Consider the following 19,626-nt stretch of genomic DNA (forward strand, 5'->3'; position numbering starts at 1 on the left):
TCATTTTTTAGCCTTTCCAACCAAAACTATATTGCACAATGAAAGTGCTTATAACAAAGTATTCTGTAAGAATTTGGCTTTTTATTGGCCAAACAAAAGACAGTTTTATAAAAAAGGAGTATATATTCACTCATGGTTTTATATGAAAAAAAGAGATGTCTAGCCCTCTGTTATACACTTGGAATCTATTTTCTAGAAATATGGTGAACCTGTCATGGTTTTTATCCTTACAAATTCAACAAAATGTAATAGCTCTGTTTGATGGCGTATAGTAAATAAAGGTGCTTTCTTAGACTTCCAGGAAGTAAATAATTGGCATATTATCTTCCTGTGATTCAGTCACAGAAAGCTCACATGAAAATGAAAGAAAGAAATGGAATAAAGTCCAACAGACTGCCATCAATAGCTGCTTAACTTCGGGCCGGATGCAGTGGCTCACGCCTGTAATCCCAGCACTTTGGGAGGCCGAGGCGGGGGATCACGAGGTCGAGATAGAGACCATCCTGGCCAACATGGTGAAACCCTGTCTCTACTAAAAATACAAAAATTAGCTGGGCCTGTAGTCCCAGCTACTCTGGAGGCTGAAACAGGAGAATCGCTTGAACCTGGGAGGTGGAGGTTGAAGTGAGCGGAGATCGTACCACTACACTCCAGCCTGGCGACAGAGTGAGATTCCTTCTAAAAAAAAAAAAAAAAAAAAAAAAAAAAAAAAAAAAAAAATAGCTGCTTAACTTCTCATCCAGCTTTCGACTGAGCTGGTTTTACCCTATTTCTGATAGAAACAAGGAAGCAATCTTACCTCACTTATGATATGCCATGAACTCATCTTTTTATGAGATAATTTAAATTGATTGTCACCTTACAAATATTTTTCTAATGGCATCCCCTTCATCATCTTGGTTTTGGAATAATCCTTTCAAAACAGAATTAGAAATAGCTGCTCACTCACAGATCTATAAAATACATCTCAAGTATTTGGAAGAGAGGGTTGAAAAGATAGCTGTCGCAAGTCTATCAGAACAACTGTGAATGAGTGTGGGCAGGGGACAACATTGGTGGTCTTTTTGTTATAGCAAAGAGCAAGAAGCATTTCTCTCTCCTTTCAGGTAAGGAAACTGAGGCTCAGCAAAGCTAGGACTAAAACCCAGGGCATAGGATTCCCCTGTCTGGGTGCCCTTTCCTTACCCTGTGCTTTATAACTCTGGACCTTAAACAGATGTAGTTCCCATCTAATTTCTGGTTGAGCCAAAAACGCCTGCATTTTCTTATGCCAGATTCTGTTTGGGGGAGGATTGAATTTCATTTTTATTCCTCCGTTTATCTGTTTCCTTTGGGTTGTCTTCTTGATTTCCCCTTTTATCTTCCTCACCATCCATTTGTTAATGCAAACAAACAAAACTATTTCTGCTTCTTTCCCACAACTGCCATCTGATTAAACTCTACATAAGGTCCCTTCTTTATTAAAGCCCTAAGTAATTGGTTGTGATGCTTGTGAAGATTACTGGGCCAATACACGGTCACATTCAATGATGAAATATAGCTAGGATGTGTCTTCTGAGAAAAATTTGACCTGTCATCTCATAGCCTCACAGATTGGTATATTTTGGAGTTCTAGCCACTGCTTCAGTGTATGTCTCCTACCAGGTCCAAGTTAAGATCGTTGAATTGTTAGATGCTTTTTATTTGAGGCTTAGATGATGAGGAGAAAATAGAAAATTCTATTTCCTTTCATCTGCTTCTCTTTTTCTGTCTGAAAAATAGAGAAAAGTTAGACTTGTTCTTGAGCATATTTATTATTTGATAAAGAAAATTGACAAGAGTCATCTGAAAAATTTTGTAGTTTGAATATAAAGTTCTTCCTCGCTATTTCTTCTCTTATTTTCTATATAGTTAGTATTTTCTTTCTTTCCCTTTTCATTTTAACCAAATTTTTGGGTTTTGTTTTTTTGAGACAGAGTTTCAGTCTTGTTGCCCAGGCTGGAGTGCAATGGCGCTATCTCGGCTCACTGCAACCCCCGCCTCCCAGGTTCAAATGATTCTTATGCCTCACCCTCCCGAGTAGCTGGGATTACAGGTGCCCACCACCACGCCCAGCTAGCTAATTTTTTGTATTTTGAGTAGAGACGGGGTTTCACCATATTGGCTAAGCTGGTCTCGAACTCCTGACCTCAAGTGATCCCCCCGCCTCAGCCTCCCAAAGTGCTGGGATTACAGGCATGAGCCACTGCATCCGGCCTAACCAAAGGTTTTATAAAAATAAGATAATTAATATTAAAATAGAACAGAAAATACACATACCATAGAAAAAGAAGACTTTAGAATGATTATTTTTAAGTTTATTTTCTGCAACATCAAGAATCAGTTTTCTCTAGCAGTTAGCTCAGCCTTTATTTCATTAAGAATAATGGGAAAATTTAAGGAGGTTTCCATTTGAGTAAAGTTTTGGTTTTCATCCTCTCCCTCCATTTTTTAATCATCTGGACTACAGTTCTTTTTATAGAATAATCTTCTTTTAGCCAAGTGAAAAGGCAAAAGTATTTTTTCCATAAGTTTTATGCTGAGAGAGTTTCAACTGGCATATTGGGAGAAATCTATATTCAGGTAAGAATATATATATAAGGCTGGGTTTGTCTGTGCTTGGGCCCTCCCACAAAGTCTAGGAAAGAGGGAATTGTTAAAACTGGACCTAGGTCTCTTTTCCCTTTAGCTTAATTTAAAAAAAAATCTTGGTATTCAGTAGCTTTAAAGAGGACATTTATTTTCCTCCTTCTATAGACAAGCTGTATTAGGGTGGCATATGAATAAATGAGATCCTTCTTTGACCTGATAGGGACTCCAGTTCACTAATGTCTGTCCTTTCTCCACCTCCCTACTTATTCAGATTGGAATCCATTCTCCATTATTTCCATATCACCCTTGCAAACAGTCTGGATTCCATTATCTTTTTGTTATACCCATCTGGAAAAACCCTAAACAGAGATGAAGCCAACATGTTGCTTTTGGGGACACTATATCTGCATAGATGAGCCCTGTTGGAGAGATTTACACACCTGCAGAGACTGGTTCCCTTATTTATTATTGATCAACAACTTCAAATAGACCCATACTACCCAACTATCCTGCTTTACCTTTCTCATCATTTTTATCCTCAACTGCGCCCAGCCCATCTCCTCTCCTTCTACTCATTCCTCAACCCACTTGTCTGGTTTCCATCTCAACAACTGTACTGAAGCAGCTTGTTAGGTCAGCAATGATCACCACATTGCCAAACCAGATGGATATTTTTCAGTTCTCCTCTGATGTGTCTTTTTAGCAACATATATGATACTGTTGATTGCTTCCTCCTTGTAATACTCTTCCCCTTATCTCCCCTAACTCAATACTCTGAATGTCCCCCTACTTTTCTGGCCATTTTCAGGTTCACCTTTCTTTTCCATTAAATGCTGGAACTAATAAAGGTTCTATCCAAGGCCCCCTTCTTTTCTCTGTCTTCTATTGCTAGGTGATTCCATCTATATACTTGGATTATAATAACATGGAAATAAAAATGAATTTATACTCAAATTTATACTTCAGTCATATAGATGGAATTTATTTGATGTTTCCTCTTGTATGACTCAAAGACACAGTCATTATATCCAAAACCAAACTCATGAATTCTCTTCCAAACCTAAGCCATGTTCAGCATTTCCTTCATTCTATTATGCAAGCAAAAATCTCAAGATTTTTCCCGGGTCCTCCCTCAACCAGTTATTATGGAAATCATCTTTTACCAGTTTTACTGCTCTCAGAGTTTACATTCATGATAAATACTTCAGAATGTTACAATTGTTTATTATTATTTTGTTGAATGTTTTTAAAGAACTACATAACACTTTTTTTTCCCTCCAACACACTAAAACAAGAAAGAATTATAAATGGGGAAATGATGTAAGTGTAAAATGCTGCACAGGGTCAAGTCTTTTTTGAAAAAAACAATTACATGCCAGGAAACGTTTTGTTTTTTAAAAGAAAAACCACATTAATAGTAGGCACCATTTCTGTTACCTCCTCAAGGTCAGAGTCACTAAACTACACAGAGCTGAGACAGATAAAAGACTGCAAGCATCAGCAAGAATTTCAAAAGATCTAAATGGACTAATGCCTTACCTTCTTAGGGACATATATTTCTTACATTTGATAGAGTTGTAAAAGAGTTTTAAAGTTAATTTTCTCATCATAAAATGTTGTAAATTGGCATCATCATATTGGATTTTTAAGAGATCTGTAACTTGGCCTGTAAAAGAGGTGTCTCTTAATATATTAGAAAATATTATCTTTAGTTCAAAGCAGAGAGTAATACAGAGTTGGAATGAATATTTTGCCCTATTCTCTTTTAGTCTTGACTGCTTATACACTAGCAAAGAGAAATATATTCCTCTGCAAAGCCTCCTGAGAATACAGAGATAAATGCATCAGGATACTGAATTGTTTGAGAAAATAAGAGCTGGATTTTTGCAAATAAACTCTTGCACCCATATGAAAGCTCAGTAGTCGTAGAAGCTTTCCCAAATAATATGCCTTCCTCTGCCAATATACAAAGTAACCTTTGTCAGTTAATAATGAGCTAATTGTTAACCTGAACAACAGATGACATCAGAGAAAATTGGCATAAATTATTCCAAAATGAACTGTAAGTGAATCTGTCCACTTAATGAATCTAATTTACATGATTCTTCTCCCTGCTGTTTCCTTTGTAAATAATCTTTTATTTAATAATTGCCAGCCCAAAAGATAGAATCATAATTATTCTGGAGTTACATGGATTTGATAGGTAAACCACTATTTCAGCCATAACTTGCAAGCTGGTTAAACCATTGATCACTATACCTGGGTGTTAGTTTAGATAGAATATTGCTGAGGTAGTCAGCTCAGTACATTGTTGAGGTCTCAAGAGCACAAAGACTCCTTGTTGGGAAACTCATGAGACCTAGAACCATGTTTCCAAGCCAGCAGTACTAGGTAAATATTCTAGGTGTATATTCTCTGTCATTTTTAATGTATGAATAGCAGACAAAAGTGCTGCTTTTTATACCTAACCAGGAATCACCTTTGACACCATCTGAAGAATCAGTGGTAGACTCACCACCTTCAGAGTCCTTCAGCTTCCACCAGACCATTTAATTCATTTTGAGGGGACAAAATAGGGACTCCTGCAGTTTTCTCTCTGTAGTGTTTTCTTGCTGAATCCAAGACTACATTATGAAACCATGCCATTGATTTTTTTCGACTACTGCTTGTGGCAGTTATTGCCTAGCTGTTGAAAATTACTTTTTTTCCCCTCTTTATATCTTGGTAGAACATCTTATTCTGAAAATTGACTATCTCTCATCCTCCATTCCCACACTTTGCCTAGAAAAAGAAAAGATTTTTAAAAGAATGCCCTCCTGTTCTTGCCACTACAAAAAAATCAAAACATTTCCTGTCATACACTCACACACAATTAGTCTCCTTAACAATAAAGAGGAAAAGAAGTGGGGAAAAAATATCCACGACCTCTATTGGTATTAAGTCTATAGGATACACTCTGCAGAGTCCAACCATCTAGTACAATCAAAACCATTATCTCCTCCTCTGGGTGTCTAAACTGCCCATATCAGTCATTTCAGTGAATAAAGGAATAAACACTAGAAAACAGGATAGTTGCAGATTTGAGAAACAGTAAAAGTGTGGTGCTATGGATAGCAATGATATCACTTGTATTATTACAGTCACTTTTATATTACTAGCATTTGAGGATTATATCATCTAGCATTTGAGGTTGTTTTGACAATTTGTTCACATACAGATAAGAAAGAAGGAATGATCTTTTCAAAGAGAGATACATGTTTAAAAGCGTGGCATGTGTATATCTGCATGCACACGCACCTGAGGTTGAACATGCACCAGATACACCATACCCCACCTGAGTAATTAAACAGATCACTCAATAGGAATTTTGCAGGTCATTTTCAGTTTTCTCAGTCTTTTGAAATAAGATGATATTGTATGGTGCCCACAGGGGTTTGTGTCTATAAGCATTGCCTGATTTTAAAACCCCTTAGGTTAATCTTGACAAATCTGGCTATTGGCAGCTGTTTGGCCTTGAAGGTTATTTTATTTATGAGTGCTGCTCTAGTTGCTACATAGATGGTGGCATTGGGTGGGGTGTTTAAAATCTAAGATAGTCCAATAATAAACTGAAATACATCAGCAATAAAGTTTATAAGTGACCTCATGAGGAATCATCTAGCTTCTTAGATCAGGGTCTGCTGGTCATAAGGGTGGATCACTTGAGGTCAGCAGTTCAAGACCAGCCTGGCCAATATGGCAAAACCCCATCTCTACTAAAAATACAAAAATTAGCTGGGTGTGGTAGCACATGCCTGTAATCCTAGCTACTCAGGAGGCTGAGGTAGGAGAATCACTTGAATCCAGGAAGTACAGGTTGTAGTGAGCCAAGATGGTGCCACTGCACTCCAGCCTAGGTGACAGAGTGAGACACTGTCTCAAAAAAAAAATAAGAAGCTCTACTGTTTGTTTCATTGAGAGATCCCTTCCTAAGGGAACCAACGAGCAGCTTCTATGATGGTCAGTAAAGTAGGAACCTTACAACCATAGTTTCCACGTTTCCGCCTTTGCCTCCTACTGAGGTGGCAGCAGAGCTGGGTCCTGCCTGTGATGCGGTTTTCCCGTAACACAGCTCCACATCCAGAGGTAGTTTCACCCGGAATCAATGAAACTCAGCTTTCAGGGCTCTTCATCTGCATGGGTCCTTTGTCAGGGACCAGTGTTGATATTCAAAAGTGTGCATTCTTTTTATTAAGAATAGCCTCCTAAATTAGGTGACCTTCAGACTTCATGAAATCTGGATCTATCCCTGTCCATGTGAGTAAACACTACAGGGAAAATATGATAAATTAATGGTCTTGTCATAATATTAAGTATTACAATAAATTATATGATTGTAAAAAATTTCAATCCCTAGCACCTATATAACACTGTGTTCTGTGTTTGCATATTGGAGTCATTTTGGTAAACAAAATTTTAATTTATTTGAACAGGGTTCAGGAAATCCTCAGGAAGTTTAATTCGCAATTTGGTATCTGAAGCTGATGTTATTCCTCTCCACATTTCTCCTCAAATATTTGGCACAGCTTTTCCTACCATGGCAAGCAACTTGTCCCCTTCTGAAAAGTGTGTTAAATTCACAGATACCAAATAATGATTATTGCAGGGTGTTCTCCAACACATTTCATCCCTTGGTCTAAATTTACATTGTGCAACTGTGACCTGGGATGACTCTCCTGCCCTCCCTTGTAACTCAATACAGTTTATGAATGGATGATTATTTTTATAAAATCCTACTCTGGAGTTCCCAAATCGACAGGCATTGGAGGCTCCCAAACTGACCCCATCTCGGGTATATATTCTCAAGACCAAAAGTTTATGAAAGCTAAGTCCCCTTAAGCCCCCACTACTCCAAAGGAACTGCAAAAGAAGCACATGAACAGTGAAAAAGATCCTAAAGAAATTCACCTCCCGATCACACCAAATTAATGCTATCCTGAGATACATCCAGAGAAAGGAATTTATTATATTCCATATAAGTGCCAAAAGACATTTGGACAGACTTTCAGCCTAAAGGATAGTGAGAGGGATAGTCTTAAAAATTTTAAGGATTTCTTTAGAACTTTCTTAGAATTAAGTGTCCTATTCAGCTTAATTATTCTGCTACCAGCAAAAGTGATAAAGTTCAGGTGATCCTAACTGCAGAAAATATGTGGAAGTGAATAAAGCCTTTTGCACTAATGACTAGCAAATTTCAATAAATTTCCAATCTCTCTTTTTCACATTTCTTGTACCAACTCATTTATATTGTCATTCTAGAAAGAGCACATAAAAGGGTGTCTGGAGATAGATTTCTGGATGTTAAGACGATCTTTACTGAGTGGAGATAAGACCTGACCAGGAGACCTTTTATGAGTATATTCAGAAATGTCAACTGATGAATATGGTAAGGGCAAAAACTCAATACGATTGCATCTAAGACAGGATTAGGAGTTAATGCCCCTTTCCAAGAGAAATCTTGAAGACGGTACAAAAGTGAGCCCCAGGAAAGATCTGAACTCAAACCTCTCTAAGGGTCTCCTCAAAGCCTCCACTAGCTATAGAGTGGTTGCAATGGAGAATCATCTTGTTTTCCATTAAGAAATTCCAGCTACTCATTAGTACCTCTTTTATTTTTCCCACTATAGCCTCCGGGCCTACCACTGTGCCTGGCGCAAAGCAGGTGCTCTAATAAATGTCTAGTTAATGTTGAATCAGCAGGTAATCAAAATAGTCCTTCAGTTAAATGATAGTAAAATCCTGAATGTATTCCCGTGAAAGACTCGCTTTATTTCAGGTGGGTGCTGAGCACTGTCTTTTGACCTCTACCTACTGTTTTATTTATTTATTTGCTTTTCCTTTAACTTCTGTGGTCTGGTGAGGTTGTGCACAGAATCTGGAACCTAAGACTGTACTGGGCCAGTCAGGCATGAAATTATAGTTTGTTGGCTGACAACAAAGCACAGGGTGCTCAGGAGCTGAAGCATGGTATAATAGTACTGAGAGCTTCTAACGTCAGTTTAATCAACCGTGATTCCAAGTCACTTATTATTGTGTTTACAATGTCACAATGCAAAAAGTTCTCATGTTGTGCTCTTAGTGCTTTTGAGATTTCTCCTATGCATTAGTCTTTGACTTGGTTGTTTTTTTTTTTTATGTCAGTTAATACCTTTTCGAAGCCATAATTGTACGTAGCACACCCCATCATTCAGGCAGCAGCATCCTTTTACAGAAGCAGTTGTCACTCCCAGAGTTGTATTAATAATTATTTTGAAAAACAGTGAATTGAGCAACAGTTGTTAACATGAACCTGATGATCAGAACTGAATACAACCGAGCTCAGCTTTGGAACAGGAAAAGAAACTATCAGAGTAGACGTGATTATTGAGTATTCCAGAGTATAGCTCTCAACAGTCTGCTCTTTTAGTCGTTAACTATTGTTCACCGGCTACTGCGATATTTGTAAATGATGTGGCAATACAATGTGATGGGAAGCCTTAAGAATATCAGGGAAAAGAATCTGAATAGTAATTTATTTATGTGAAGGAACAACATAGTATGCCAGTGTAGAAGGGGCGAATGTAACATAAAGAAGATAGCAGGGAAAAGGAATGCTATCTACTGCGTGAGAAATGAGCAGCCTGGGATTCAAGCAGAGAAAATCCTCAACCAGGGCTTGAACTGGGTAGGTAAGCAAGAGAGTCGGGAGCTGCATTTCTTCCCTCCAGCCACTCACCTCATATGCAGCTGTGCAAATTGCAATTAATTATGAAAGAAAAAGATGACAGACAATACATACTAGCAGGGAGGGAGGCTCAGGGGCCCTGTCCAAGGGGCCACGCGATGAACCTCCACACCAGGGGGGAGCTCTAATGAGAATATTGTGAGATAGAGCAAAGCAGAATTCCAGGAGACTCACAAATAATTATTGATGTTGATTGCCACCACTGGTGGCAGGTGGTGGCACAGAGAAACCAAAATTCCATCCCTCAAGCTGTCAGCTGACACAGTGCCTTGTGTAGCAGACAGCAATAAGATTTAAATTATGGCATCTGAAGGGTCCCAGCTTTCTCAACCACTCCTTTGCGTAATTTACTAATAAATAAGCCAGGAATGCTTATCAGAGAACAGAAGTGAAGAATTTTTCGGTTCACATAACATTCTTTTATGTAATAAGTTAAAGGTGGTGTGATGCTGAGGCACATGGATTCAAAACACATGGGTTCAAACCCCCAGCTCTTTCACTTAAAAACTGAGTGACTTGGGCAAGTCACTTTTTCATATCTCTGTCCTCTAATATTTAAAATGGGAGAAAGTGTCAGGCACCATTCTCACATTCGTAACTCTGGTAATACTTTTGAAGCCTGGATATGTAATCCCCAGGCTGCTTTAAGTTGTTTTTAACATAAAGATGATTGATTTGCCCTGGACCAGTCTGATTCTTTTCCTGTACCCAGTGGTTGCTGTGAGTGAAAACAAGCACCTGTAAGGCCATTGGGGTGCAGTCAGGTGTAGCATTATTTTTAAAGAATGCCTTTTAAGTATATGTATTTATGTCCCAAGATCTGTACATATGATTTTGGTTGGGAATGATTTAATCAGAAACAAATGATTAAACCGAGCTATCTAGCTCTCCCACTTACTGCTTTTCTCCCTCCCTCTTTCTCTCCATGGGTTTCACGAAGGTGTCTGTTAAACGTAAGACTGCTCTGTCTGCTTGTCAGGATTTTCAGTCTGACATAGAGAAATACCAAGACCAAATAAGGCCAAAAATATTTACAATGTCCTTCTCTTTGTCACATTCCTTGTGCAAGCTGAAATATTGCAGAAAACACAATTTATTTTTGCTTATAATGAATCCTCTTAAAATGTATTTAGGCACAACTGGGTTGATGGCCATAACACTTTGACATTGCAATCACAATGAGACCTCTTTTGTTTCTTGAAGCTCCCTGAGACCACTATGATAACAGAGCCAGTTTTTCAGCCTGGTACAAGAAGTACACATTCTGTATCTCTCCAAAGATATGTGAGTATATGTTTTAATAGGGCTTTTAATTTAAAGAGACATGCATGTTCATCTCTTATACACAAAAGTCACTTAATTAGCATTCAGGGATCCCTCCTTTCTTCTTTTACCTTTCTTCCTCAAGGACAGAATAGCTAAAAGCATGTTCCTCTCCATCGTGGGACCATGACTGGTGCCACTCCAGCTCTGACAAGAAGAACCCAGGCAGATGCTCCTCCACCAACAAAGGACACAAGTCTAGGAAGAAAGGGATCTGGGCACAAGGCCAAAGTCACCGTAGGCTACAGATTCCCCTTCCCTGTCTTTAGTCCCCCCAAGAACCTTCATCAAGGTTTGCCAAGCTGCTTCTAAAGTGGAGGTTTCCAAGGGCGGAAGCAGTTCAGAATCCCCTGGGGCACTTGTTTAGCGTTCACTTCATTGGCACTAAAGATTGGGAATCCGGCAGCCTGGGGTTAGGGCCAAGGGAGCTGTATGTTTCTCCAGCGTCCCAGGGGATTCTGCTACAGCAGGTCATCAGGAAAGCTCTGGGAAAGTCCACAGTCCTGTGAAGGAGCTGCTCTGCCAGACTCAAGTAGAGCCTGACTGCATCAGGGGGCGTGTGAATGATCAGATCCAGTCAAGGAACAAGCAAGAGGAGTGAACGAGTTACCCTTAACTCTTTGGAAGTAGGCAGTTTCATCACTGATTTCGGCCGATGTTTCCTATCAGGTGACATACAGGTAGAGTACACATGACAAAATACAGTTTAGAGAAGGCTATAAATGCCTCGGAAAATCCACAGTGGCCAGTTCTGAATGAGGGTGGGGGGGGTGGAAGGAGGGAAGCTTCTGATCTCTCTGAGGCTGAAAATTCAATTCAAGGGAGAGAAAAGCCAGTTATATCCTTGGTATTGAGCAAGCAATTTAAAAGCTCTTTGCTCATGGTAGGGACTCAAGTATTTATTAATAAAATTATAATATTCTCTCCCATACTATCCATAAATAGTTTCCTTTAAAATATATAGGTTAGCTATAGTTTAGTCATCCAATTTGGAATAATTTGGAGTTTTACAAATGAAAGGAACTGTGTAGCAAACCATGTTATTGCCATAACAATGCGCTCCTTGTGTCAATTTTCCAGATAACTGAAGCTAATACTTTAAGATTTTCTATATTTAAAAAAATTTTTTTTAAATATTAATGTAGTAAAAAGCACATAAAAATTACCACCTTCTCATTTTTAAGTATACAGTTCAATAGTGTCAACTATATTCACATTGTTGTACAACCGATCTCTAGAACTTTTTTTATCTTGCAAAACTGAAACTCTATACCCATTGAACGATTCCCCATTTCCCCCTACCCTAGCCCCTGGCAACCACCATCCTACTTTCTGTTTCAGTTAATTCGACTACTTTAAATAGCTCATATAAGTGGTTATTATGCAGTATTTGTCTTTTTGAGACTGGCTGATTTCATTTAGCATAATGTCCTTAAGCTTCATCTATGTTGTAGCATGTGACAGAATTTCTGTCCTTTTTAAAGCTGAATAATATCCTATTGTATGTATTAGACATATCACATTTTCTTTATCCATTTACTCACTGATGAGCATATGGGCTGCTTCCACCTCTTGGCTATTGTGAATAATGCTGCAATGAACACCGGTGTGCAAATATCTCTTGGAGCTCCTGCTTTCAATTCTTTTGGATATATACCCAGAAGTGGGATTGCTAAATCATATGGTAGTTCTATTTTTAATTTTTTGAGGAACATACGTACTGTTTTCCATAGCAGCTGCACCATTTTACATTCTCACCAACAGTGCACGAAGATTCCAATTTCTCCATGTCCTCATCAACAGTTATTTTCTGTTCTTATAGGTGAGATCCCATTAAGTAGTCTCCTAATGATTAGAGATATTGAGCATCTTTTCATATGCTTGTTAACTTGCATATCTTCTTTGAAGAAATGTCTATTCAAGCCCTTTGCCCATTTTTCAATAAGGTTATTTTGTTATTGTTGAATTGTAGAAGTTTTAACATAGTCTGAATATTACTCCATTATCAGTGGTTTGCAAATATTTCCTTCCATTCCATTGGTTGCCTCTTTTGTTGTCTGTTTCGTTTGATGTGCAGAAGTTTTTAAATTTATGTAGAAGATGTAGTACCATTTGTCTATTTTTGCATTTATTGTCTGTGCTTTTGGTGCTATATCCGAGAAATCATTTGAGTCCAATATCATAAAGGCTTTCCTCTATGTTTTCTTCCAAAAGCTTTATAGTTTTAGATCTTATACTTAGGTCCTTGATCCATTTTGAGTTGATTTTTCTATATGGCATAAGATAAAGGTCCAAATTAGTTCTTTTGCATATGGATATTCAGTTTCCCAACACCATTTGCTGAAGAGACTATCGTTTCCCCATTGTGTGATCCTAACTCATCGAAGATCATTTGCTCATACAAGAGCTTATTTCTAGGTGCTCTATTTTGTTTCATTGGTCTAAATGTCTGTTTTTAATGCCAGTACCACACAGTTTTGGATACTATAGCCTTGTAATATGTTTTGAAATCAAGAATTATGAAATCTTTAGCTTTGTTCTTCTTTTTCAAGAATGTTTTGACTATTCAGGATTCCTTGAGATACACATGAATTTTAGAATCTTTTTCTATTTCTGTAAAAAATGCCATTGGGATTTTGACCAGAATGTTATTGAATCTATACATCATTTTGGGCTGTATAAATATTTTAACAATAATAAGTCTTCTGAGCCATAAACATGGAATGTCTATTTATTTGCACCTGCTTTAATTTCTTTCATCAGTGTTTTGTACTTTTCAATGTACAAGTCTCCTCCTTGGTTATGTTTATTTCTAAGTATTTTATTCTTTATGATGCTATTGTAAATGGGATTGTTTTCTTAATTTCCTTTTATCAGTGTTCATTGTTAGGGTATAGAAACACGGCTGATTTTTGGTGTTGATCTTGAATCCTGCAGCTTTTCTGAATTCATTTATTAGCTCTAACAGATTTTTTGTGGAATCTTTAGGGTTTTCTATATATAAGATTATGTCATCTGTGAACAGAGATCATTGTACTTCTTCCTTTCCAATATGGGTGCCATTTTTTTTTCATGCCTATTATCTCTGGCTAGGACTTCCAGTACTATGTTGAATAGTAGTGGCAAAATGAGCATCTTGCCTTGTTTCTTAAAATTTGTTACTTTAAACATGATTTTATTTGGAAAGTTTTCTGAAATGCATTACATGGTCTTCTCATTAGGCATAGCTTGGCATATCTTTATGAGTTGGGGCTATCATTATGAGTTAGCTAATATATATAGTTATAATGCTCTGTTTTCCTCTTCTACAAAAAAAAATGACTCAAGTCACTTTATAATCAGAATATTATTACTGAGCCTTTATTGTCTTCCAGAAACTGATACATACCTTACATGCATGATTTCATTTAATATACACAATAACATTATGAGGTAAGGGTTGCTACTAAGCCCGTTTTACAGAAGAGAACACTGAGGCTCAAAATCACAAAGCAAGTAAGGGTCCAAATTGGGTCATGAACCAAAATCCGTCAGACTTCAGAGTCCACACTCCTACTCACTATGAGATAGTCCCTCCAGTGCAGTGGGTGACTAAGTCTTAACTCGCATCTTCCCTTGTGGTATCTATCACTTTTCAGCATGTCCGCTTCCAACAGCCGTCTGCTAATATATGCTCTTTCTTGAAATCTAATGACCAGGATTGTAAAATCAGAAACCTTATCTTTAAAACCCATTTTAATTCCATTGGCCATGACTGAGCACCTATAGGCGGATCCAGACATCTCCTAAGAGACAAGTTCATGGGCTGTATAACAACTCTTTTCAGCTATGTTCATGCCACTTTTTCCAGACATGCACAGGATCAAAATTGGATTTGGGATTTTCGAATTATTAAAAACAACAAGAAACCAATTGACTGGCATATGCAAATGTTTTACCCAGAGATTTCTTATGTCTAGTGCAGTGCTCTTTGTACCAATTGTAGCAGATTATTTTTTTCAAATACAAAATTAATAAAAGCAAAACTATTCTAGTCGAAGTTGGGATGGAAATTATAGAGCTGAGTGCAACTTCACCTTCACTTCCCCATGACATCCACTGAAGTTTCCCTCATCTGCTAAGAAATCCTGGGGCTCCACAGAAAACAGCTGGAAAGACAAGGTTCTAGAGTCTCCTTCCAATGATAACTAAAAAAGAAGATGCTAACGTAATGCATAAGATTTTGCCAAAAGAGTAAACCATAATAAATACAGTAAATAAAGCACCTCTTACTTTGTTTCATTTCTAGGAATTAATGCAATCTGGTAGTTGAAAGCACTGGATTCCAAATTAGGAATTCTTCACTCTTGTGCATTCTGTTCTTGGCATTCTTTGTTGCTAGGCAAGCCATGCGGCTCACCTGGTTGCAGTAGCATGCCCCTCCTAAAGCCAAACCTTCGTGGTCTATCCCCCAGGTCAAGAAGCAGCCGGCTGGCTTATAAATGAGACCCCCATTGTTGAATTAAATGCATTGCATGGGTACTGGCTATGAGAGCTGCCTTGGAGGCATAGAGAGACTCTAGGATAGAAGTTTCAGACAAAGTAAGAACCTAGTGTTTACTGTGAATACTATTGCTAGTACTTTTTCTGCTTACTAGTTCTGAAACAATCCAAATAATTAGGCAGCCATAGAGCATTATTTGCTTGCTAAATAACAGTTAGGGAAAGAAATCCAATTTATATGGATGTTTTTAAAAGGATATTTAAAGTGAGCCAACATGTCTCCGATTTGGGTGGGGGGTGGGAGGTGGTGGTTCTTGGTACTGTTTGTTCACAGAAATCACAAGCATGAAAGCACACTTAGGCAGGACAATTGTGCAATGTGCATACAGTGAGGATTTGAGCCAATCAGAACACGAAATGCACAGTTCCTGATAGGTAAGGATGACCTTGTTTTGAACCAGAGAGAAACGTTCACATTCTCATCAGTCTTCCCCTTAAAAAACTACAGTAGATGTATTGGCAGTTGTAGTTGGCATCAATTACCTTATGATATTAAGCAAGTTACTTAAAGCCTATGACACTTTGTTACCTTATCTGTAAATTGTGGATAAAAAATACATATGCAGATGATTGATATGGTGGATTAAATATCTATAGATAAGTCAGCAGAGATATAGATGACAATCAAGAAAGCAGCCATTATGAGTAGTACTATATGAGTAAAGGCCCAATGGAAGCAAATCATTTCCCATCTGCCTGAAGTCATCCACTCTCCTCTCCAAGTATACATTAAAAGACATAAAACCTCTTCTGTCTAATAAATAAATGTTTTCATGATCGGATTCGCAGACAAGTGGATCTCAACCCTTGGCCACAGATGAACCACTTGGCTTTTGTTTTGTTTTAAATTCTGGATTAATTGGTCAAGGGTGGAACCTAGGTACTGACATTTGTAACAAGCATCTCAAATGTTTTAGTGGGCCATCAAGTTGAGAACCAATGACTTGAACTATTAAACAGTTTCCTATTGGTTTTCCTGATTCAAGATTCTCCCCACTCTAATTCATTCTCCAGTGCACTGGTTCAAATGGTCTTCCCAATAATCAAATCAGGATAGAGAATGACAGCACACACTTGTCATTTCCCTATTTAAAAACCTTTGCTTCCTTTGCCTGTAACCAAGATGGTGAATATACTTCTTCTTTGTACCAATTCCAGTAAGTTGGTTGAGGTTTTTTAGAACCCTACATAGAGAAAGATTCCAAGGGTCGGCCTGGGCTCAGCAGGAAAGAATACCATTCATGCCAGATTAGGGATATCTGCCATGAGGATAGACAGGAGGGAGCTCTGGAATTTTCCATTCCCAACATTCAGAATAATGCCAAACTCTAACATGACATAAAAGATCCCACATAAGTTATTTCGCTAGTTGCATTTCCTCCCTATGAGCCAAAAGCTATATCCACAATCTATTTCTTATTTTCTTATTTTTCCTCCCAAGCATGAAACCTTAGCTCCATGACTTTGCTCATGCTGTTCTCTTTATCTGGAATGACCTTGTCCTCCTTTCCTCTCAATAATTTCCTAATCCTACTTCAAGATTCATGTTGAATGTCACCTTTTCTGTGAGGATTCCTGACTGTCCCAAATATAATTTGTCTCTGTCTCCACCTCTAAGCTGCATAGCATTTTTTTCCTATAACTGATTCTGTCACACCATATGGTAATTTACTCTATGTTTACGTGCTCAACTCCCCTAATATACAATGCACATCATTGATGCTCAGTAAATGTTGGTTAAATGAATGAATGAATAAATGAATGGACTCCTTGGTGGCAGATACTGTCGCTTACTCATCTTTGTTTCCCAGTGCCCAGCGAGTAACCAACGCATAGTAGGAGTTCAGGAGGAGCCTACTGAGTAACTGAATAGTGTCTACAGGCACTGCTGCCACCCATATGGCACAGTAATCTGGGCTCATTCTGAGTCACAAATCACAATCTGCCAGAAAACTTCCATCTGGAGAGACCGCTCCCCACAGCAGCTTTTCCTTTCAGTCTTTAGGCCTATTTTGTTCCCTATTCAACAGGAAATAATCGAATGCTAGCACTGACTCAAAAATAACTCGGGAAGCTATAAAAATTGTAAAAGGTCTATTAGTAATATTACACAGGATACTTTAAGGCAGCCCTGCAGAGTAGCATGCATCTAGCTCCCAGAGTTTCTTTATGCACTAATATTGCACATGTTCTCCTTACCCATGTGGGCAAGGCAGCCCACCAGCCCCTCATAACCCTCTCATGTGTAGTTCAGCCTTATTGACCGCTCTGCGTGGCAAAACTGATCAGCTGCTATATGTGGAATAAATGAAAAATGCTCAGGGAATGCTCAGGATTGTCTCTGATCAGTTAATGTTATACAGAATAGTTCATCCATCCTCTCTTACCCCATCCCACTTGAATAAAAAATGCTGTACTCTATCAATCAACTAAAGGTAAGATTCTGCCCACAAAGACTTTCTTTATATGCATGATGATGCTGAGATTCACAAAGAGTTAAGATTTCTCGATTCCTTGTGATTTACTCATTTAAATCAGCGTCACTACAGAGCGGAAACTATTTTGGCTCTATGCATAAATGGAATATCTAATATAGAATTACATTATAATGAAATATGCATTAATGCAAGCCTCATAAAGTGCTTTTCATGTTCTGCGGGCATCCAAAAGTTTAAAATTCATATAATCTTATTTTAGTTGCTGCTCAAATGATGATATATCAGGTTAATATGCTTAATTAAAAGTCACATTTGAAACATTCAAAGGGATAGTTAATTCACTACTGACATTTGTTATAACACAGTTAAGCATTGTGGAAACAAGGCAATGGGATATGTCACTTCTGTTAGGAACAGAAGGAGGATATTTTATGATTTTCAGGAAACAGTATGTGATTGACACCCAGGAAAATTCAGCTAACCATGCCCTAAAATATTTGCCATTAATAATAAATTTTTGGTTAAAGAGATGCTCTCAAAATAACATCCAAACCACTTAGCTGTCTACATTTAAATGAAAATTAATGAGAAACATATTTCAAAGCACCATTTATTCCACAATTCAGATCGGATTAGTTAACTGCTGGGAACATTTCCTTAGAAAGGGACCGTGACTGTCCCTTTCAGATTCTAAGCTAGCTGTCCCCAGTGTTGAATGTGAGATTTGATCCTGGGCAAGTCCACTGTCTACCTCTTGGCGCTGAATTTAAAATAAAACTGCTAAGTTCATTTCATTCAGAAATGCCTTGGCTTCCAGTATATAAAGATTCATCCTTCTACTCTCCTGCCCTAAAGCCCATGTTTGCTTTAAAACGATCTGCTCTTCACTGCTCCTGCCGATTGCTCTGGCCGCCAGTGATCGGGTCACACAGCTTTTCTCACCTCACCATCTGTCTCCTCCACCAGGGAGTCTAAGCCAGGCATGGGGGAGGTCACAGCCAGGCCAAATTCCACTTTCCATGAATAGCGCCACCAGCATTTCCTTTTTTTTCCAGTATTTTGAAGATTCTCAGGATTTCCTCCTAATTACCCTCCCTCCTGTATCATGGAGAAAAAAATACAAGTCAGCAGCAAGGCGCAGTGCCAGAACCTGTAGGGAGGAAAGGTGCGGAACAAAAGCTGGGAGGAAAGTGAGCGCTGACGGCTGGGCAGGAGCGGGGCTGCTGTGCACCGGTGCATGAGGCTCACGTGGCCTGGGGGCCTGGGCTCCCAGGTCCTGCCGCTGGGATGCCCCAGCCCCGGAGGAGGAGAGGAACAGCAGCCTCCAAAAGGAGGAACTGCTGAGCAGCTAGGGAGTTGAATGGAACGGAAGTGAAGCTCCCGCTGCCAGAGAGGCGAGCACGTCTCCACCAGCCCCAGGGATGACGGGCGAACTGCAGCTGCCCATGAGGAGCAGCACGCGCAGGAGGCCAAGGTGGCCTGCCCACCTGCCATATGGAAGGATGGCAGAGTCGGGGAGCCCAGCTTCACCAATGTTATTTGCACCCCCTCCCCAAGAACTCAATAGGAAATCAAAATTGTTTTGCTAACCAATGATTTCAAATTTCACGTCAATAGGGATCTGATGCTGCCATTGCAAAGGAGAATTTCCTCTACGGGTTCTACCGCTTCATTCTTTCATTCTGGCCATGTTGTTCTGCTGAGTACTCTGGTCAGCCCCTGGTCTCAGACTCTCATCTGTTTTCTTTACTCACCCATCAACTAACTCCCCTACCGCCACCTCCACCCCAAACACATACACACTTTCACCTTCAACGGACAAAATCATTGCCAGAGCTGTAAGGTTGCCCTTAATGGGAAACATCCTTTATGCAATATACAGGATTTATCGTGAGCATTATGGAGCAATGTGTTGTTTGGGTTATGGCTGCGCTAATGCTGGGAAACATC

The 19,626-nt window shown here is 38.8% G+C and overlaps 1 protein-coding gene and 1 long non-coding RNA gene across 7 annotated transcripts in view; one reads left to right on the forward strand and one right to left on the reverse strand.

Annotated features, from left to right (window-relative positions):
- The window catches only part of SLC9A9 (solute carrier family 9 member A9), a 608,568-nt gene that overhangs the window by 519,075 nt on the left and 69,867 nt on the right, over window positions 1-19,626 (forward strand). The gene's annotated exons all lie outside the window — the stretch shown is intronic.
- On the reverse strand, window positions 1,602-6,485 carry LOC129491191 (uncharacterized). The gene is made up of 4 exons (XR_008660476.2): window positions 6,447-6,485; window positions 5,126-5,391; window positions 4,150-4,276; window positions 1,602-1,750 (listed from the first exon to the last, which is right to left on the reverse strand). It is a non-coding gene; the product is annotated as an uncharacterized lncRNA (long non-coding RNA).

This window comes from Symphalangus syndactylus, chromosome 10 (assembly GCF_028878055.3).
Source record: "Symphalangus syndactylus isolate Jambi chromosome 10, NHGRI_mSymSyn1-v2.1_pri, whole genome shotgun sequence".
Taxonomy (NCBI): Eukaryota; Metazoa; Chordata; class Mammalia; order Primates; family Hylobatidae; genus Symphalangus; species Symphalangus syndactylus.